Genomic DNA, 23646 nt, shown 5'->3' on the forward strand with positions numbered 1-23646 from the left:
GGTGACTTAAGCTAGCCTCAGTAATCAGAGACAATTCTTGTATTACAGCCTCGAGAGTATGACGCTCTCTTCGAAAAGTGGACCCTGAAGGTCACAGATTAGAGCTCTTTCTGTACCTTCAGTGCGACGTCACCAGTACTCTGTGCCCTTCAACGATGCCATGTGGCATATTGATGGCAACTGATCAGGTACTCGCAAATGCAGTACATTCGGAGTACGTCTTTACCATTTCTTTCATTTGGTTTTGCTGTTCTTCTATGGAGGATAATAATTCATGGGGCATCGATGGTTTCAGCCAGCCAATAGTTTATCTTGCTGTATCAACTAACAACAGGGCACCTGCTGTGCTCAACTATTTCATTACTGCTGTAAATAAGTATGGCTTCCCATCACGTGTACGCTCTGACAAAGGGGGAGAGAACACTGGTGGTGCTGAATTCAGGGGTCAGACACAGGAGAGGGCAGAAACTCCCACAATGCTAGACGAAGGGCACACAATCAAAGGTATGCTTACATTGTTGGCTCTGATTGTATGAAGGGCCAAAAGTAATAATGTCAGACTAAAGCAGATTCGACTTTGTGGAAATCGGAGCCTTAATTTTCGGTGGTACTGTATGTGTGGCAGATTTCTGACAGTCTCACTCAGCAGCTGTTACCCCGTGTCCCATGACTAATCATTCTTCATCTAAATAAAGATGTTGAGGACATGCACAACCAGACCAGATGAAATAGTGGAGATATTATCTTACACAAACCTTTTGCTTGATCAGTGTAATTGCTATCAATACGCCACATGGCATCGCTGAAGGGCACAGAGTGCTGGCGACGTCTCACTGAAGGTGCAGAAAGAGCTCTCATCTGTGACCGTCAGGATCCACTCTTCAGAGAGAGCTTCATACACTTGAATTGTCTCTCATTATGCTCTTATTACACAGGCTCTTATTACACAGGCTAGCTAACTGTAAGTCACCTCAGTGTTGACATCTTCAGGTGAATTATGACACATCAAATTGTCCCAAGTCAAGTTCTTTGAAGATCTGTCTTGTGTTCAGACTTGGTAATTGGTGAGAAGTAATCTTTGTCTGTTTTAGAATTGAGTCACTCTGGAGGCAGGTGTATGAACATGTCCTGGATCTGTTCTTTCACATTCTCTACAACCTTGAGGCAGAGGGACAACTCAGTCCAGACTCGGACTTTGATATTTTCATTGGAGTTTTGTACATCACCTGCACAACATTTAGCTTTCTTCACAGAGGCCTGGAGGCATCACAGGCTCAGGACAACCGGCAGCCAGTCACCTGTCCAGCTGTGGACAGCACACACAGCATCTGATATTGATGATCCCCTGCAGGTCAAATCGAAGAGAATTAGCCATGGAATCCTTCAAATATCATACTTAAATCACAGTATTTATGGCAACCATGTTTAAATGACAATATGTAGGTGTGGTCAGTGAAATTGTAACTGTATTTAAAATGGCAGGTGGATGAACATTATGGAGTTTACTGGGATGAACCATCTGGACATGGTGGAGAGAGACTCGAGGTTCCTGAGGTCCAATTATCACGAGAGCTCACAGCAGATGAACTGAATTCACTCCCAGATCCTAATGTTTCCTTTCCAGATGCAGTGGCCACTTACTGTAACACCGTCAACCACATAAATGAATGCTAGGGTGGTCTCAATATTTGTACTGAGGCTCATGCTGTACTTCATTTGTCATCCCTCAATTAGTTACCTGTCTGAAATCATATTACATTTCTCAGTGCTCCTCTTACCACTTCATTCAGTGTGAATACGGTGATTAAAATAATACACAGCATTTCAGATTTCATTTGAGGGGGCCATATACAATACAATACAATACAATATAATTTATTTTTGTATAGCCCAAAATCACACAAGAAGTGCCGTAATGGGCTTTAACAGTCCCTGCCTCTTGAAAGCCTCCCAGTCTTGACTCTCTAAGAAGACCAGGAAAAACTCCAAGTAGGGAACAAATGGAAGAAACCTCTAGAAAGGCAGTTCAGAGAGAGACCCCTTTCCAGGTAGGTTGGGCATGCAGTGGGTGTCAAAAAGAAGGGGATCAATACAACACAATACAATACAACACATAGAACAGAACAAATCCTCAATACAGTATAAAAATAAAAACTTTACCAGTAGGAGCAGAATTTAGCAGTAGATGATATCCCATAATATGATTTGGATTTGTTTAGAGTCCTGGAGACCTCGGCCATCAAGCTGCCTCCCCCATTTGGCCATTCCACAGCTGAGACAGTGCTGGGCCAGCCAATCCGATGAAAGGACCCCTCTACCCTATGATTCCTGTGATCCTCCATCAGAGATGACTTTACCTTAGGCAGGCAAAAACAACTTGGCAGGTGGTCCGAGGTACCAAGTGCCACATTTGAGTACCGAGAAGAGAAACAGAATAGGTGAGGGTCAGTAATAAATTATAACTATCATGTTACATATGTTTTAGTGCTAATGACTGACAACAGAGATGCAGTCTGTACAGTTAATCAGCAGCTCTAGTCAGGGTATGCTAAACTGAAGTAGTGAGTCTTCAGCCGGGATTTAAAGCTGAGACCAAGGGGCATCTCTTATAGTAGCAGGCAGACCACTCCACAGTTTAGGGGGTCCTGTAACTAAAACGTCGACCTCCCACCGTTGTTTTATTAATCCTAAGCAGACCGGCATCTTGAGGTCTTAATGTGCGCTCAGGTTTGAAAGTCATGATGAGTTCAGATAAGTAAGCCGGACCTTGGCCATTTAATGCTTTATATGTTAAAAGGAGGATTTTGAAATCTGCCCTAAACTTAACTGGGAGCCAGTGTAAGGATTTAAGAACTGGAGTTATGTGTTCATATTTTCTTGTTCTTGTAATAATTCTTGCAGCAGCATTTTGGATTAACTGGAGGCTGTATAAAGAACAGTTTGAACATCCAGTGAACACCGCATTGCAGTAGTCAATCCTACTAGAAATAAATGAAGGAATTAATTTCTCAGAATCCTGTTTATTTAGAATGTGGCTTAATTTCCCATCATTTTTAAGATGGAAGAAACATGATTTGGAACTTTATAATATGCTTTAAATGACATGCTAGAGTCAAAAATAACTCCGAGATTACGGACTGAATCAGTTAAATTAATGGTGATTCCAACTGAGTTAAATGATGACAGAATATTGCTGTGATCAGCGTCATTCCCTCCAACAATTAACATCTCTGTTTTATCTGTATTTAAAGACAAGTAGTTCTCATCCATCCACTCCTTTAATTCACTAACACAACTAATTAAAGACAACATCAGAGAAACTTCATTTAATCTAAATGAAAGGTATAACTGGGTGTCATCTGCATACGAGTGAAAATTAACATTATGTTTCCTAATGAGAGATCCCAGTGGAAGCATGTAAAGTGAAAACAGTAAAGGTCCCAGTACTGAGCCCTGTGGGTCACAATATTGAACTTCTGTGTATAATGATGAAGTCCTGTCAGCACATTTCTGTACATATTGGAATCGATTTGATAAATAAGAACAAAACCAAGCGAGCAAAGTGCTTGTAAGCCCAACAACATCTTCTAGCCCATGCAGTAAAATAGAATGGTCAATGGTGTCAAATGCTGCACTTAAGTCCAACAGCATAATTACAGTGGAATTTCCTTCATCAGAGGATATCAGAATGTCATTTACAACCCGTGTTAGTGCCGTTTCTGTACTATGACCAGTGCGAAAGCCAGACTGGAATTTCTCAAATAAATTGTAATGTGTAAGGTGTGACTGAAGCTGATTGGTGGCTACTTTTTCTAGTATTTTAGAGAGAAATGGTAAATTTGAAATAGGCCTATAATTATTTAGTATGTGTGGGTCTAGGTCTGACTTTTTAAGTAAAGGTTTAATGACTGACACTTTTAGTGCATCAGGTACGGTGCCATGCAGTAATGAACTATTGATAATGGTTAGAATAGGCGCTGCAAGAACATCCATTGCACTTTTTACTAGTTTTGTTGGCACTGGATCTAGGGAACAAGTAGTGGGCTTCATTTTAGAAATTAAAGTTAAGACTTCCTGCTCAGTTACAGGATTAAAATTACTAAAGTGCTGAATGCAATGTGAGGCAGGGTCTGCTAAGCTAGTATTTGGTTTGTACTGTGATGCTGAGATCTGGGATCTTATATTTTTAATTTTCTCATTGAAGAAGTTCATAAAGTCTGTACTGCTAATATCTGTTGGTATTTTGCACTGTAGATCTGAATTCCCATTTGTTAATTTAGCCACTGTTCTAAACAGTACCCGAGGATTTTTATTATTGCTATCTATTATTGTAGAATAGTATTCTGAGTGAGCTTTAAAGAGAGCTTTTTTATATTTTTAACACTCTCTGTCCATACAATTTGAAAGACATGTAGCTTTGTTATTCTCCATCTGCAATCCAGTTTTCAACACTGTAATTTAAGAGCTTGAGTGTTCTCATTAAACCAGGGAGAGTTTCTATGTGCTTTGATCACTTTTGTTTTAACACTAGAATTACCAGAGCCTAAGAACAAACTAGTAGATCCGGCACACCTTAAATCCGTTTGCACCTCTCCGTCAGCGTCTTTTGTCCTGTAAATGTGCCGATAAAGACAAGCAGCCTGGTATCCCATCACCCCATTGCTGCAGAACATGCACAATGTTCTCCCAGCTCATGCTTTGTTTGATTATGTGGGAGTGAAGTGCAGGAGTTTTAGAGTGGAAATAATAGATCGTTATTTGGAACACATGCATTTCATTTGTGTTCAATAATCTGTGTAAACACATTGTTAAAATAGAAACGTTTTTCATATTTTAGTAGTAAATGACAAAATGTTGGCATAAACTATATAAAGTATGAAGCCTGAAGACCAAAGATCAAATAAACATTTTTACAAAAGGTTCAAGGATAAGACAACAGCTTCTGTGGCGTAGTGGTAAGATTTGGTGACTTGTAGTCAAGAAGCCCTGGTTCGAGCCCAACTGCCGCCTGTATTTGCCGTTTTCAGTAGTGAGCTGCTCTTATTGTTAATATTATACAGTAAACACATAAATTTGGTTTGCTCTTGTAACAGACGGTGTACATTTCTAGGACTGTACTTGTAAAAGTTACCATTTTTTTTTCACTTTTATTCTCTCAGTCACGATCACGATACATACTACCGCCCTAGGGATCTGATGCTGTTAGTTTTTATTTGAAACTGGGAATAATTGTAGATATGAGTGGTGTTTTGAGGCAATGGAACTGGACATTCTCTGATCTTGATGGATAAAAGCTGACACACAGACACTGGTGAATCTGTCTTCTTCATATCTCACCGTCACTTGATTTTTTTAATTCAGTTTTACTGAGTGTTCCTGTGCTCACAATTAATTAGTATGCACCTTAAGGTCTATGATGTCAAAAAAAAATAAAAAACCAGAGACATAGGTATATATGATATTTGGAAATATTCATTTTATGACCTGTATAGTACATTTCGAAAAACATTGTGGCACAGATGCGACATTATTCATATTCATTCGCATAATAATCGGTAATCGGTGACTGCGTGTTTTCTTTTCCTGATCTTGCCAGTCCCCACATTGCTGTATGGTGCTGTTTCTTTTGTACTCCAGGACATGCAGAGGAAAGAATAGTACAGAGAGGTGGAAAAATAAACTGCATATGTCGTTCTTTACGTCAATCTTTATATCATGCATCTTAAAAGAAAAACTTTTCAAAAACTCAAGCCAAGAACATCTGCAGTCTTTAGTTCCAGTATCTATGAAGCCAACCCATTTTCTCCTTGAAATCGTCTCCGGTGATGTCAATGTAGGGTTCAGTTGCTGTGTAGGTCACAGTTGGGAATGGTTGACTCTGCTACCACTGGCTCATCACGGCCCGGATATGCCTGATCAGATCTCCTCAACAGCCAGTTTTACATCGTGAACATTACTTCATCGAGCGTCAAACAACTGTCTACCTCGTATAGGTTACTACATGGCAGCATTGAGCACGAGCTGACACACCCTTTACAGTTAGGCCTGTGCTCTTTAATGAAGGTGAAGGGGGGTGCAGGTGCATTTTGAGGATTAACATCCTGATTAATAAATGTCAAAAAAAATCTGTTGTGATACACCAATCAAGTCCCAGTGTCCAAAAAGAAAGGGTTCACAATGTATTTATTTATTTAACATTACTGATTTGATTGAAATCACACAACATTCCATACAAATAAATCAATTTTTACAAAAATAGGATCAAAACAAATCAACCGCCACCCAAGAGAAAGAGAGCACGGCTACCAGAGTAAAACTTAAAGCTAGTAAAAATAAGTAAATAGATAAATTAATAAGTGAATAAACATAAATGGAGAAGAAAAAGAAAACTGGAGAGAATCTGCTCCCTCAGTGCCTTAAATGCTTATTCTAAAATGTTATTGATTAGATCCGGCCAGGTTTTGAAAAAGGTCGGCACAGATCCTCTAATGTATTGGGGAGGCGTATGTGTAGGCTAGTCGAGGATTGTTTAAACCAGGGAATGGGGTGGCAGGGAGTTTAGGACAGGCCAGGTTTTGAAGAACAAATAATGGTGTAGAAATAAAAATGCATAGTAATGTAAATTCTAAGCAAACATTCAAATGCAGAGGGAGTAACACACTGAAAATAGCTTGTGTTAATATTAGAAGTATCAAAAATAAGGTAAGTGAGTTGGAGTTGTAAGTAGCAGAGCATAATTATGATATTATAGCAATAACGGAAACCTGGCTAAATAACAAAGATGGAGATGAGTGTAACATAGAGGGATACACATTTAGTACGACAGATAGACAGAACAGATAAGGAGGTGGGGTTGCTGTTTATGCCAAACAGGATTTAAATGTAAGTCATCTTCAGTTGGATGATGAGCTCCATCTTAGTGAGGACATGTGGCTTCTCCTGGAAAGCATTAGGGAAAGAGGTCTTATTTTAGGAGTGTGTTATAGACCACCCAATTCAGACAATAATTTCAACACACATCTTTTTAGTAATATCAAAAAGGCAAGTTTACAGGGAGATAATATAGTCGTGGAGGACTTTAATTATCCAAATATTAACTGGGATAACCTTGCAGATGGAGGAGCACAAGAGATTGGATTTAGTATTTTGTAATAATCAGGATAGACTTGAGGATGATGCGGCACGGTGGCGCAGTGGTAACGCTGCTGCCTTGCAGTTAGGAGACCCGGTTTCACCTCCCGGATCCTCCCTGTGTGGAGTTTGCATGTTCTCCCTGTGTCTGCGTGGGTTTCCTCCGGGTACTCCGGTTTCCTTCCATAGTCCAAAGACATGCAGGTTAGGTGCATTGGCAATTCTAAATTGTGTGGGTGTGTGTGTGCCCTGCGGTGGGCTGGCGCCCTTCTCGGGGTTGGTTTCCTGCCTTGTGCCCTGTGTTGGCTGGGATTGACTCCAGCGGACCCCTGTGATCCTGTAGTTGGGACAAAGCGGGTTGGATAATGGATGGATGTACTTCAGGGTGTAGAGGTGATTGAACCACTAGGGTCACATGACCATAATATCATACAATTCTCAGTATTTTGTAAGAGTGCAGATGCAAAGACTAAAATTGTTAAGTTGAACTTTGGTAGGGCTAATTTTGAGCAGATGCGACAAAGTCTAAGTAGGATAAACTGGGATAAGCTTTTAAATGTGGAGACATTCGAGGAGCAGTGGAACAGGTTTAAAAATGTGTTACATGTAAGGCAGGACAGATACATGCCTAAATTTGGAATTAATAGGAAACTAAAAAAAAACTCCATGGTGGATTAATAAAGATTTAAAAAAGAAGTTGCAAAGGAAAAAACGGCTGTATAAGGCATATAAGACTAATGACTGTAAATTGAATCGTAGAGCGTATGAGAAAATGAGGGCAACCATTAAGAAGGATATCAGAGAGGCTAAAAGACAGTTGGAGAGGAATAGAGCAGATAAGGCGACAGACGACCCTAAGAGATTCTTTCAGTATTTTAGTAGTAAAAGATCAGTCAAGGAGGAGGTCAAGTGCATCAGGAATAGTAAAGAGGAATAAAAAGATACAGACAGTGAAATAGCAGATGATCTAAACTTACATTTATCTGAGATCTTCACAAGTGAGCAAGTGGATAACCTCAGAGCAGTAACAGGGACTACTAAGGAGGTACTGAGGGATCTGGAAATTATAGAGAGAGAAAAGCTGCTGAGATTAAATAAGCTGAAATCAAACAGATCATAGACCAGATCATATTTACCCTCGTGTTCTTAAGGAGGCTAGTGAGTACAGATATAAACCCTTGACACATATTTTTAGGAAGTCACTGAGCACTGGAGAGATTCCAAAGGACTGGAAAATGGCAAATATCATCCCATTATATAAAAAGGGTGACAGGGCAGATCCAAGCAACTACAGGCCAGTAAGCTTAATGGACATCACAAGAAAATTAATGGAAGGAATTATTAAGGATAAGATTGAGCAACACATGGCAAGGACAGGAGTTTAACTGAACAGTCAGCATGGGGTCAGACGAGGGAGATCGTGTTTTACTAACAGGCTGGAATTGTAGGAGGAGACAACAAAACGATACGACCAGAGAGGAGCAGTTGATGTTATTTATCTAGACTTCCAGAAAGCTTTTGATAAGGTGCCACATGAGAGGGTGGGCATCAAACTAAATGAAGTGGGAGTTCAAGGTGATGTTTGTAGATGGGGGCAGAATTGGCTCAGATACAGGAAGCAGAGGGTGATGGTGTGAGGAACATCATCAGAATTGGCCGATATTAAGAGTGGTGACCAGCAGGGGTCAGTGCTAGGGCCGCTGCTATTTTTAATATATATATAAATGATTTAGATAGGAATATAAAGAACAAGCTGGTTAAGTTTGTAGATGATACCAAGATAGGTGGATTAGCAGATAATTTGGAATCCGTTATTACAGAAGGACTTGGACAGCAGACAGGCTTGGGAAGATGAAATTTAATGTCAGTAAATGTAAAGAATTATACATAGGAAGTAAAAATGTTAGGTTTGAATACATAATGGGTGGTCGGAAAAACAAGAGTACACCTTATGAGAAGGATTTAGGAGTCATCGACTTCCAGACAGTGTTCAGAAGCCATGAAGAAGGCTAACAGACTGTCAGGTTATATAGCGCCTTGATGTATGGAGTACAAGTCACAGGAGGTTCTGCTCAAGCTTTATAACACACTGGTGAGGCCTCATCTGGAGTCCTATGTGCAGTTTTGGTCTCCAGGCCACAAAAAAGACAAAGCAGCACAAGAAAAGGTCCAGAGAAGAGCGACGAGGCTGATTGAGGGCTACCTGGGGTGAGTTATGAGGAAAGATTAAAAGAGCTGAGCCTTTACAGTTTAAGCAAAAGGAGATTAAGAGGTGACCTGATTGAAGTGTTTAAAATTATGAAGGGAATTAGTCCAGTGGATTGAGACTGTTATTTTATTTTGAAATAAGTTCATCAAGAACACGGGGGAAACGCTTGGAAACTTGTTAAGGGTAAATTTCGCACAAACTTTAAAAGGTTTTTCTTTACACAAAAAACGATAGACACTTGGAATAAGCTACCAAGTAGTGTGGTAGACAGTAAGACGTTAGGGACTTTCAAAACTCGACGTGATTTTTTTTTTGGAAGAAATAAGAGGATAGGACTGGCGAGCTTTCTTGGGCTGAATGGCCTGTTCTCGTCTAGAGTGTTCTAATGTTCTAAAGTGAGAATTTGATTTTTTCCAATATCAAATAGTAAATAACATCAGTTACCCACTGACTTAAAAGAGGAAAGTTAGGATTCTTCCAGTTGAGCAAGATATGCCTGTGAGATGGTAGTGAAGTAAAGGAAATTCCAGTTTGTTTGTCCTTCTCCACTTTAAGCCCCCCTGTAAGCCCACCAAACACAGCTTTTAGTGGATTAGGAGGGATTGTGACACCAAGGCTGTCTGAAAGGCATTTAAAGATTTTGGTCCAGAATGATGTTAATTTGGTGCAGGTCCAGAACATGTGAGCCAGTGAGGCTGGAGCTTGATAGTAGCATTCGCAGGTTGGATCTCGCCCTGGAAACATTTTGGACAATTTTAAGCGAGACAGATGTGCTCGATATATAATTTTGAGTTGAATAATTCAATGCTTTGCGCATATGGAGCTCGAGTGAATTCTCTGCATTGCTACCTTCCACTCCTTTTCTGAGATATTGAGTGAGAGATCCTTTTCCCACTGTCCTCTTGGATCTTTGAAAGGGAGGGACTGTAAAAGTTTTACATATTACAGAGTCCTCAGCATAGACGTAGGTGGGAGGTGAGGTTCTGTTTATCAAAGTTTCTAATTTGAAGATAGTGAAAGAAATGCGTTGCTGGAAATTTAAATTGTCATTGTTAGTAGGTTGTGAAGACGTTGTCTATGTACAGATCTCTGAGTGATTTAATGCCGAATGTTTTCCAGACATTAAAAACTGCATAGAGGGTGGAAAAAGGTGGTTCTCCTGCAGATAAAAGCTTCTCTGTCTTTAAATACTTCCTACATTGGTTCCATATTCTGAGTGAGTAAAGCACAATTGGGTTGTTAGTATATTGGCGATAACTTGTATTTATTGGGGTACAAAGATAGGAATATAAAGAAGTACTGCAGGATTTTATTTCTATTGCGGACCAAACCTGTGTATGTTCATCTATTTGTGTCCATATCCAGGTTTTTATAGTTTGTAAATTTGCTGCCCAGTAATAAAACTGAAAGTAAGGTAGAGCCATGCCACCTTCCGCCATAGGTCTTTGTAGGGTCACCCTTTGGATATGTGGATGTTTGGAATTCCAAATAAATGAAGTTATGGTTGAATCTAATTTCTTAAAAAATGATTTATTAATTTATATTGGAATGTTTTGAAATAAAAAGAGAAGCTTAGGAAGGATATTCATCTTAACACTAGAATTACCAGAGCCTATAAAAAAACTCCAGGCCACCTTAAATCCCATCACACCTCTCCATCAGCGTCTTTTGTCCTGTAAATGTGCCAATAAAGACAAGTAGCAAGCAGTCTGTATCCCATCCCCCCACCGCCGCAGAACGTTCACAAACATCATAGACTATAAGGCGTATACTAATTCAGCGTAAGCAGGAACACTCAATAAAACTGAATAAAAAAAATTCAAGTGATGGTGAGATACGAAGAAGGCAGATTCACCAGCGTTTGTGTGTCAGCTTTTACCATCCAGATCAAAGAATGTCCAGTTCCACTGCCTCAAAACACCACTTACATCTACAGTTATTCCCAGTTTCAGATAAAAACTAACAGCATCAGCTCCCTAGGGCAGTAGTATGTATCGTGACTGAAAGAATAAAAGTGAAAAAAAAGGTAACTTTTCCAAGTACAGTACTATAAATGTACACAATGTACAGACGCTAACCAAGTGTATGTGTGTACTGTATAATATTAACAATAAGAGCAGCTCACTACTGAAAACAGTAAATATAGGAGGCAGTCGGGATCGAATTAGGGACTCTTGATTACAAGTCAGCAAATCTTACACCACGGAAGCTGTTGTATCGTCCTTGAACCTTTTGTGTTTATATGATCTTTGGACTTTAGGCTTCACACATTATATAGTTTATGCCAACATTTTGTCATTTACTACTAAAATATGAAAAACGTTTCTGTTTTAACAATGTGTTTACACAGATTATTGTAGAAATGGAACAGACATGAAATGCGTGTGTTCCAAATAACGATCTATTATTTCCACTCTACAACTTCACTCCCAGATAATCAATCAAGGCATGAGCTGGGAGAAGTTTGTGCACGTTCTGCGGAGGTGGGGGGGATGGGATACCAGGGTGCTTGCTGCTTGTCTTTATTGGCACACTAGCAGAATACCCGCGCTTGGCAGCGGAGAAGTAGTGTTAAAGAAAAAAGAGAAACAAAAGGAAACATTTTGAAAATAACGTAACATGATTGTCAATGTAATTGTTTTGTCACTGTTATGAGTGTCGCTGTGAGATATATATATATATATATATATATATATAGCAAAATACCAGCGCGCAGCGATATGTCGTGTTAAAGAAGTTATGAAAAAGAAAAGGAAACATTTGAAAAATAATGTAACATGATTGTGAAAGTAATTTTTTTGTGTATTTGGCGGCAGCGTCACAAAGTTGTTTTCGTCTAGCTGCATCAGAAAATGTACCATGACGTCTGACACGCCTCCTTTTCACTGTTTTCTCACAGCTTGGATTGCTGCTGTCAGAAAGGGTTTGAGCAGGGGTGCGGAAATTCCAACGCCCGACTCGTCCGACACGGGTAAATTGACCGTCGGACAAGCGTGTTTTTCTGGTTTCAGTTGTCCGCGGACAAGTGCGATTTTATGGAGAAAAAAGAATTATCTGTGCTGTGCAGGGCACATTTTTACCACTACTTTCAAATTTTAAACATTTGGGTACGTACTTCGTGCGGAAACAGTCTACTCTCAAATTGGTGTTCAATATTGTTTACAAAATGACGGTTGATTTTTCAAAGGGGAGTCACTCTTGTGGTCTTACATACGTATTTTACCCTACTATTTACACGCTTGGAGATGCGGCCCTTTTTTTCATGCCGACATTACGATGTAATTTGATCATTTTTCATTATAATCAATAAAATTTATATATTATTGATAAAATTCATTTGTTCTACATAAAATGCGGTCATTTCACCTACAATGCAATTGTTTGCTCCACATAAAGCTTGTTAGGCAATTAATCTTTCCTGAAATTTGCGATTTCGCGTAGGTTGTGATATATTGAGGAGTTAAGAAATTTATTGCGTGACATCAATTCTGATGAGCTGTCTATAGATTGTTTTTGATTAGAGACTTTTTCAAATAAAACAAGTTGGTTTCGCGCTGTCAGTTTACTAAAAAATAAAGAAGAAAACATTCTAACGGTTTCCAAATGTTATGAAATATCAATAAAAATCTTCACTTAGACGCGATTATTTTTTTCCCGACAACATCGGTAATATTTACTTCTTTGGAAATGTAGCATCTTGCGGAATTTTGAATACATCATTAGGAATTACCTGCGTAACCCATAATGCACTGCGGTAAGCACGTTGTTCTCGGTGTATGCGTGTTGCTGAAACTGAAACAAGTAGCATCGCGGATGAGAAATGGATCATTGCTTGATTAAAACTGGCACAACAGGCCCTGAAAAAACTACGGGAGCGTATTAATGCCACGGTGAAAAAAATACGGACACAGTGAAGACAAAAAAAAAATGTAAATGTCGAGGTTAAAGTCGACATTTACACTTTATTCTCGTAGTTTATCAGTAGAATGTCGCAAACTAAATTTCATCTTAAAATGAATGTTTCATTTACTTGATTTTCTCAAACCCCGTCATAAATTAATGTAGCACATTAAATGCTTTATATTAAGTGCTCCCCGACCCAGTTGTTAATCTCTGCGCGCTTCTTAAACTGACTTCCTCTTGCACTGAGGAAGAGCCGGCAGCAATCGCCGCACATTGACTTCATGACATTCCTGCTCAGTGAACATTCAGAATACTAAGATAAATACTTGATATCTTTTTCACGATGAAATGTATTATACATGGGTGGTGGGGGGCATGGTGGCGTGACTGTAGTGCTGCTCCCTTGCATTAAGGGGTCCTCAGGTCTACGTTCAGTGTAGAGAAGTTTATGGCAGGTGTGACGAGGCTCCAAAGAACTGGATATTTGAATGGGTATCACACAGGTTTAACTGACATATTGTGTAAATGTTGGGTTCGTGATCCGGATGTAAGTCGTAGACACGAACGCAGAATTCAATGGATGTTTTTCTGAGCAGGCTTTCTTTATTGCATGTTTGCTGTGTCTATCTTAACGTACTAAACCCTCAGTTCCTATCCTTTGTCTTTCTCTATATAACCAATCACCACACGGTAAAAATGTGAAATTAAAAATAGTTATAAACCTAAACCTCAGAGTTTTCAGAACCTTAAAAAAAAATTTCATTATACATGTTTAATTATGCCATCCATTCAGGTCCAGAGGTCTAAGCTTATAACTAGTTTTAATTTCACAAAGATGTTTATCGTGTGGTGATTGGTTATGTGCAGAAAGAAAAAGAATAGGAACTGGGGGTTTAGTACGTCAGATAGAGACATGAGTCTACAAGTAAGAAAAAAGTTGGTTCAATTGAAAAAGCGTTTTCTAAAGCTGAACGCTTGGAGGTTGAGCGTTATGCTAGGCTGTTCAATGCTGCTTCTTTAGAAGAGTTTGACCCACGACCAGCTGTGGAATTCTGGCTGTAATCTGGCAACAGGCACATCACTCATAAAAAACTTGAAAAGTCATCAGCATCCACTTCTGCAGGACCATCAGAAACCATGCAGTTCAGCTCAAGCAGAAATGAACAGCATTCAGCCCATGCTGTCTGAGATAGTAAAGATTCTTGGGGGAGAAGATGTTGCAAGACAAAAGCTGAAGAACATGGCAGAAAATGAAACAGGACAGTGTTCTGTTATGTAACTGTAATATATGAAAAAAGAACTAGTGTAGCTATAATGAAGGCATTGTTTATTAGCCAGTTAAAATAAGGTAATCTTTTATATAATGTTCTAAAGCAAGGTGGCAAAATACTACTCCCTGAAAGAACATTTTTCAGTTTTAAAATGGAAGGCAGTTTTGGTATCAATAAAAGAGATCAGAAAAAATAAACTATTTTTCACTTTTGTTATTTGTTTATGGGCAAGTGAATTTAACTGGCGGACAAGTAGATTTTCTAAGTTTACTTGTCCGTGGACAAGTAGAAATAAATTTGATTTCCACACCCCTGGTTTGAGTCTACAAATATATATATATATATATATATACATACATACATACATATATATATATATATATATATATATATATACATATATACACATACATATCTTCATATCTATATACATATCTACATATATATATATATATACATACCTATCTACATCATATATACACACACATACACACACACAAATTATATATATGTGTGTGTGTGTGTGTATGTATGTATGTATGTATGTGTGTGTGTGTATATATATATATATATATAATGTAGATAGGTGTGTGTGTGTATATATATATACACATACATAAAACCATACACACAGGTATATATATGTGTATATATATGTATGTGTCTATATGTGTGTGTATAGCTTTGGTCACTGAGTGCAAGGGAAAAATAATAAAATATAGTCTATAAGTTATTAAACAGTAAAACATTAATGTTTTAAGAAGTACAGGTACATTGAGCACTACTCGAGTGTTTGCGGGTAAACTACATTTTAAAGACGGTATAACAGAACAGGTAAGTAGTACTAACAGCAGCTAAAATGTATATGGATCATCTCTCGGTAGTTGATCTCTTTTGAAAGGCGCTACACGACGGCTGTGGTATAGAAATTACATTTTCTGTGTGAACGTCCAAATTTCTGTCTCTGGTAATGTGCCTTACCGGCATTACCAGCAATTAAAGAAAATTAGTTTTGTGTCCTCTGCAGTGTTAAGAGAGAAAGGCTTTGGTTTGGGATAAAAGGAAAAAAGGTGTAAAGAAAGGAAAGTTGCCTTTTTCTTTTATATAGTATAGAGATATGTGTTCGGTGACGTTATGATCGCCTTTTGGGGACAGTCGCGGTGGCTCTTGTGTAGACTGGTGAGACGTCCCTGCCATTAATCGGCTGTGATGGCACTGTCAGTCCTCCACTCGTGTGCGTGTCTTCATAATCCGAGCTGACGACCTCATAATCGTATACGTGTAAAAGAAAGTGTGAATCGCCTTAATATTATTTTGCCGCAGTGTAGAAAAGGGGTCCCGTGTTTGCACTTGTCTGGGCTATAGCTCAGGGGGAGGATGAAAAAAATGAAAAGTGCTCACTTTGACTTAAGGCAGAAGCGCAGTCAGCGTCTCAAAGGCCGGCACAGCTATGCGCGCGCGGCTGCTCGACTTTTGCTGGGCAGGAGACCCCAGTTTTTGCAGACACGTTCACGATATCAAAAGTCTCAGCGCTCTTTGGAGGTCATTTATATATATATATAGCAAAATACCCACACCTCGCAGCGGAGAAGTAGTGTGTTAAAGAAGTAATGAAAAAGAAAAGGAAACATTTTAATAATAACGTAACATGATTGACATTGTCATGAGTGTTGCTGTCATATATATGCCTGCCTGAATAAGTCACCCTCACTTCGCTCTTACTTTTTTACTGTTCATTTAATCATGGCTAGTGGCGAAAAAATTATAAAATGGAAGGAGGATTACACTGAGTATGGCTTTAGCAAAACAATTATTGATGGCGAATCGATTATTCATAAAGCTTGAATTGGTGATCTGTTTTTCTGTGTTAACCTCACATTTTTTCATACTTCTTCTCAAACCAAGGTGGTGCGAAGGTAAAATGAATCGGGATGCGCTGATCAATGTAATCGGTGCACCAGGAAATCATGCATTGACAAAAGTTCCCCTTTGCTTGTAATGCAAAGTGTGATTCAATGCATTATTTTTTAACGCGTTATGGAGCACATGCATCAAAGCTTCTCAGCTGTGCTTGTGCTAAGAAAAAAAACGTAACACGATTGTCAATGTAACCTTTTGTAAGTAGTGCCTGGAGGATTCAGTGTGGAGAAACTCTAGAGACAGCGTGTGTATTAACTTGTGGATTTTTCTGTGAGTATTTGGTGGCAGTGTGAAGTTGCTTCGGAAGACAGCGTTAGCCGAGGAGCTCAGCTCAGAGCGAAATGAGGTAAATGAGAGGGGAGATGATGACGTGACTCCCCGCCTTTAACTGTCAATCCCCCACAAACACAGTCTCTCGGAATTTTCATAAGCACAGCCCTTCACCTGCAATTTTAACTTAGTTACAAAGTGATCAAAACTCTGGTTTATATCCTGCGTCCTCTCATTAAACTTGTATCCCGCATTACCCGTGGGCATGAGAAACGCCAGCGGCAGCCTGCTTTCTTGCTTTCTTTCCGAAGTAGCAGCACTCATGAATATGATAGTATATGTGACTCGCTCGCTTCTTATTGTTTCGCTGCCTTCTCAATTATACTGTATAATGCATGTTTTCTTCAGCGCTTTTTGGAGGTCTTCCTGGTTTTCTACGCACTGCGTTGACAGTCAGTTCACGTGATTACGTGGGAGGCGTGATGATGTCACACGAAACTCCGCCCCCCACGGCTTTCGAGCTCAACTCCATTACAGTAAATGGAGAAAAATACCTTCCAGTTATGACCATTACGCGTAGAATTTTGAAATGAAACCTGCCCAACTTTTGTAAGTAAGCTGTAAGGAATGAGCCTGCCAAATTTCAGCCTTCTACCTACACGGGAACTGGGAGAATTAGTGATGAGTCAGTGAGTCAGTCAGTCAGTGAGTCAGTCGGTCAGTGAGCCAGTCAGTCAGTGAGGGCTTTGCGTTTTATTAGTATAGACTAGCAAAATACCCACGCTTCGCAGTGTTGAAGTACTGCATTAAAATTTTTATTAAGAAGAAAAGTAAACCTTTTTAAACTGAGGAAAAATATGCCAATAATTATTTGTTAAGGATCTCTCAGTTCAGCCCTCCGGTTGTAATATGACCAAGCTGTGCGCTGAGCTTACTCTTAAGGATGCAACATACAGTTGGCCATGTGAACAGTAATCTTGTCTCAAATCTCACAGCTTGGATTGTTGCTGTCATAATCGGTTTGAGTTTCATGGTTTGTTTCAATTACGTCAGTATTTGCAGGATTTGTTGTGTTGAAGTGACATTTGGCATCTGTCAAGCGTTGTAAGCATACAACCGGTTTCATCGATAAAATCACATTCAGCTTTTGAGAGTTTAAACATTCAAAAACATCAAAGTGTCCACTACTGAAATCGTCACCTGTGAATCTAAGATGTTTAAGAGGCATTGGCGGTTGTCCAAACGTGTAAAATATTTGGCCATTTCGGTACACTTGAAAGCAACAACCGAACAATTCAGTGACAGCCATCAACTCACATGCAGAACCATAGGTGAAGGGCTTAAGCATTTCACTCTTCTAGTGCTCCTGTGTAGTATAATTATCTCCTGTACCGTCATCAGTCCACACCTTGAACCTGTCCCAGTCATTCAATACATAAGACACAATGTTCCTCCGGATATCAAGAGTGAGCCTGATATGGCTGTGCGATATGATCATCTCGATAGACATGGTAATGGGGGTTGGAATGATAAAGGAAATGGGTACCTGAGCAATGTAAAGTAAGTGTAAAATACCTACACAATAACTATAATTGTAATAAACAAACAATAAAACAGCGGAGAAGCCGTGGATTAAACAAAAAGGCTGTAGTTATCAGTAGGGAGACGTGAATCCCGTGGCAAAGCAAGGAAGGGAATGTAGAGACCGGAGCGACGGACGGTCTTATATAAGCAGGCAGCCAACAACGTGGGAGGCGTTGGGATGGGGACCCAACGCCGACTCACACGACGACCGAGCTGCAGGCTATGGACGCATATATGTACGTAAGTAGGATTCAGTTAGCGTTGGGAACCCGTGTACCAAATTTCTTGAAGATGGGCCCATAAGTAACAAAGACTGTTGAAAAGTTCAATATGGCGGCCGACAGTGGCATCATACCACCGAAATAAGTACGGACATCGGTTTCCGTTAAAAGTTCAATATGGCGGCCAACAGTGGCATCATACCACCGAAATAAGTACCAAATTTCAGCCTTCTACCTACACGGGAAGTTTGAGAATTAGTGACATTGGAAAGTTCAATATGGCGGCTGACAGTGGCGTCATACCACCGAAATAAGTATGTGCATTGGTTTCAGTTAGCGCAGGGAAGCTGTCTACCAAATTTCGTGAAGATGGGGCCATGAATAAGAAAGTTCAATATAGCGGACGTTGTTGACCGTTATGACCGTTACGCGTAGAATTTCAAAATGACACCTGTAAGCTGTAAGAAATGAGCCTGCCAAATTTCAGCCTTCTACCTACACGGGAAGTTGAAGAATTAGTGACGTTTGGAAAATTCAATATGGCGGCCGACAGTGGCGTCATACCACCGAAATAAGTACGTACATCGGTTTTGGTTAGCGCAGGGAAACCACCTACCAAATTTCGTGAAGATGGGGTCAGCCTTCTACCTACACGGGAAGTTTGAAAATTGGTGACGTTGGAAAGTTCAATATGGTGGCCGACAGTGGCGTCATACCATCGAAATAAGTAAGTACAGCGGTTTCGGTTAGCGCAGGGAAGCCGCCTACCAAATTTCGTGAAGATGGGGCCATAAATAAGAAAGTTCAACATGGCGGACGTTGTCGACTGTTATGACCGTTACGTGTAGAATTTCGAAATGAAACCTGCTTAACTTTTGTAAGTATGCTGTAAGGAATAAGCCTGCCAAATTTCAGCTTTCTACCTACATGGGAAGTTGGAGAATTAGTGATGAGTCAGTGAGTGAGTGAGTGAGTGAGGGCTTTGCCTTTTATTATTATAGATTAACAGGACAAAAGACTCTGATGGAGAGGTGCGAATGGATTTAAGGTGGGCCGGATCTACAAGTTTTTTCGTAGGCTTTGGTAATTCTTGTGTTAAATCTCTTCGTTTGTCTAACTGACCCTCTTTGTCTGTGCCTGTCTCTCCTCTGACAGACGATGGGCGAAGCTGAGCAAGATCACGGAGTGACCCCGTCTCAATCCCCTGCGGTCACAGTTTCTGTTTAAATGCAGCTGTCTTGAATGCAGAAGGACCTTCACCACGAGGCCTGAACTTCAGAGAAACACCGTGATGAATGAACTCGTCAAGAAAATAAAGAAGCAGAGACTCAGTCCTCATGCATCTCAGAATTATACCAGCCCTAAAGACGTGGAGTGTGATGCCTGTACTGGGATGAAGTTCAAAGCGGTGAAGTCCTGTCTGACCTGCATGGCCTCCTACTGTCCGACTCACCTGCAACCCCACTTTGAAATTACGGCCTGGAAGGACCACAAGCTGACTGATCCAGATGAAAATCTGAAGTTAAAGCTCTGTGTAAAACATCAGAAGAGTCTGGAAATATTTTTTAAAAGTCAGTATATGTGTATATGTGTATCGCATGATGTGTGGATTGACTGAGCATGAAGGCCACAAAAAGGTCAAGCTGGAGATGGAAAAAGCAGAAAAACAGGTGAGTGGGGTTGGTATTTAATGAAAAAAATGAAACCTGAAGAGTTAAAGCACTTCTGGTTTATAATGTTTTATTTGCAGTTGTCGTCTTGTATGCTCCTCTTTTCATCTCCTGCTCATTCGGCATTTTTATTGACTACAGAAATTTGAGCTTCATGTTAAACTTTCTAAACTCCTCAGTCTAACTTGGACTAGCATGTGGCAAAGACGACCCTTCTGTTAAGACCACCTTGTCTATTTTGCCCCTAATCTTAGTTCCTCGCTCTTCACACTGTTCTTGCACCGTTGCCTGCCTGCCAATACTATTACCAGTTGTTCAATCAAAGATAATGAGAAGTGGATCCATCAACACTCTGATCTGCAGCCCATCCACTTGTCCAAGGTGAACATCAACCTCTGAAACAAGACGACAACACCCATGACCTGTCAGTGGAGCACACGTGTGTGTCAGTGTACCCCGTTACAGCACACTGACACACGGGGTCCACCGCTGTAGAGTGGTTTATGAAATGTCCTTTAGCTTCACTGAGCTCTCCTCTTCCTCCTCATCTCTAGCAGGCTCTCTTATCCTTCGGTGTTCCCTTCATGATCAACTTGTATACCATTGACTGATTTGCACCTTTGGTTGTAGCCGCCCGCCAGCTTGTCTTGCAGGTCCTGCTCATCTTTATTAAGTGTTTCAGTTGCCTGTTCAGTTTTGGTGATCAAGGTTGAATTTGGTCCTCTGTCATGACCTAAAGCAGCTCACCATGTAGCCATTTGTTTCCTCATCTTCATCACTGAGATTTGAGGTTATTAACTTTCAGTTGTCTTCTTGTTTCTTGAATTAAATTTTAAAAGTTGTTCGTTTTCACTTCAGGTTTAATGTGTTTTACTTTTTTATGTTTCCACTTGTTACTCATTTGATTTATTGTCAGGTTGATCTGAGCTCAGAAAATTCATCTTCAGATAGGACATGAAACTGAAAGTAAATTCTTATAAGACCAAGCGTGTCCTCATGAGTGCCCAAACAGAAAGAGCTGGAGGTGACATGGAGTGAAATCGGGAGGAGACTTGAGGAGAGAGAGAAGACCCTGAAGGAGATGAAGAAGGCAGAGGAGCAGATGAATGTGAGTGGAATTACGATGACACTTCATATCAAAGACAATAGAAATAAACTGAAAACTGAAGAACTGGCAATGGATGTGTAGGGATAGGAAAATGCTATAGTTTGGCATTGATGCTGTGAAGAAGATCAGTTGGCACAATGTTTCTTTTTGGCCTCTTCTTGTTTGTTTTTCGGTCACAACTTTGTTTGACTCCATAGCTAAAATGTTCCACTGGTTGAGTGATTGCAGTTTTGATTGTTGAGATTGGTTTTTGTTGTGATGTGAGATTTTGCATATAACTTGATAAATGTTTTGTATGTCTTTATTTATAATTTAGGCAAACCAAGTGGTGAGAGGTATTCATGTTTGCCTTCCCCCATCCCCCTTTTTACGACTGTCTCTTTGTAATTTTATGACAGGATTTGGGGGGATGTGTCTTAAACCAGTTTGATCTCCCACACAAAGACAGGTTAGCTTAATATATGGTCTTGGGGGGGCAGGAGATAAGATGTTCTATTTCACCCATTGGTCTGAGGTATGGCTGTTTGGAATTGGCTTGTCTCAGAGGCCTTCAAGTACCATGATATCCTATTCGCTGTAGGGAGTTGGACAGAAAACCTATAAATTTGCTTGTTCGACCACATTCTCTCTCTCTGACCCACATATGATGATGAAGACAACACATTGAAGAGCACAGCTCAGCAGCCATATTGAACAGACATGTGGCTGAAAGCTGAGCACCAATGATGCCTTAACTAGAGACATTTGAAGTAACTGCAAGTCTGTGTGCCACCTGAATTACACATCACCGTTTTATCAGGTTGTATGGTTGCCAATATTCAAATGTACTTTGCATTTTGTTATTATTTCAGTAATACATTATTTTATGTGAAACTTAACTCCTGCTTGTCTTTTTACTACATCTAATTGCCTGAGGTTATAGATATAGAAGGAATGGTGGGGAGAAGTTATATACAGCGGTAAGTCTGTGAGATTAGGCATTCTAAGGCTACATATTTAATAATACAATAGGGGAAAGTAGAGCAATACATATATTACTCTACCAAGATAAAACAGTTTTTAAGGTATTTTTTAAGTCTTGCAAACTATATTCATATCTCTGGGGTGCATCATCAGTTCAAAAAAATATGGGCAGAACACACCATGTCAGTCAACAGTCGAATTAAAACACAAATGAAGTGAGAAGAGATGACAGTCGAGTAACAACAAATGAGTGGAGGAGACCCATCAGGACAGACTGACCACCAGAATGGTTTGTGCCTTTGTGATTGTTTGCTGTTGCTGATTCCTCATAGAATTCCTGTATCTTAGAAAAACATGAAACTCCCAGTCTAACCCCATGCCGACTGTTCACTAACATTCCTGTTCTTTACGATTATTTTTGAATTGTTTTCTTAAAAATTGATTGCATTCATTTAAATGTAATGAATGTAAAGCTTACATTAATTCCCTCTGACTCAAATGTAACTCATTCAGACCCCATTGTTCTGCACCAAAATGTCAGACATGCATTAAATCTCCTAATCTCTTTAGTGTTACCTGGACAGATAAAGCTTTGAGACTACCACCATGTCAGTTTTACTCCACAACTTAACACAAATCTCTTAAAAAAAATCACACAACTGATAGTCTGCCTTTTACGTATGTCATTTGTTGCATCCTGGTGTTTTGTCTTGGTAGAGTAATATTTTACCCTATTTTCCCCATTTTGCATTATTAATATGTAGCCTTTGTCAGAATGCCTCAAATCTCACAGACGTACCACTGTTTATAAGGTACTGTAACCATATACCTTCTCTCCATCTTCCCTTCTACATCTATAACCTTAGGCGATTAGGTGTAGTAAAAGCCAATCAGGAGTTAAGATACAATTTAAACAATGTATTATTGACAATATTCATAAAATAATAACAATATTTGAAGTACATTTGAATATTGGCAACCACACAACCTGATAAATGGTGATGTGTAGTTTCAGGCAGCACACAGAGTATTAGTTAATTAGAATGTCTCTAGCTAAGTCCTCATTTTGGGTCCGCTTTCTTCAGAACAGGCCGCATGCCTGTCTCAATATGGCTGCCGAGCTGTGCTCTTCATTGTGTTGTCCTTTTCAGTTCATGGTGTGAGATGGTCTTTCATCAGTTTGGTAAGAGAGAGAGTGACGTAAACAAGCAAATTTATAGGTTTTTCTGTCCAAACCCTAGAGCCAATAGGGCGTCACGGTACTTAAAGGTTTTTGATATAACCCAGTTCCAAACAGCCATACTTCAGACCAATGTGGGAATAGAATATCTTCACACCTGCCACCCCCAAAACTATTTGTTGAGCAGCTAGGCAGTGTGGCCTTCCTGTGGGGCTT

The sequence above is a fragment of the Polypterus senegalus genome, chromosome 3 (assembly GCF_016835505.1).
Source record: "Polypterus senegalus isolate Bchr_013 chromosome 3, ASM1683550v1, whole genome shotgun sequence".
In the NCBI taxonomy this organism is placed as follows: Eukaryota; Metazoa; Chordata; class Cladistia; order Polypteriformes; family Polypteridae; genus Polypterus; species Polypterus senegalus.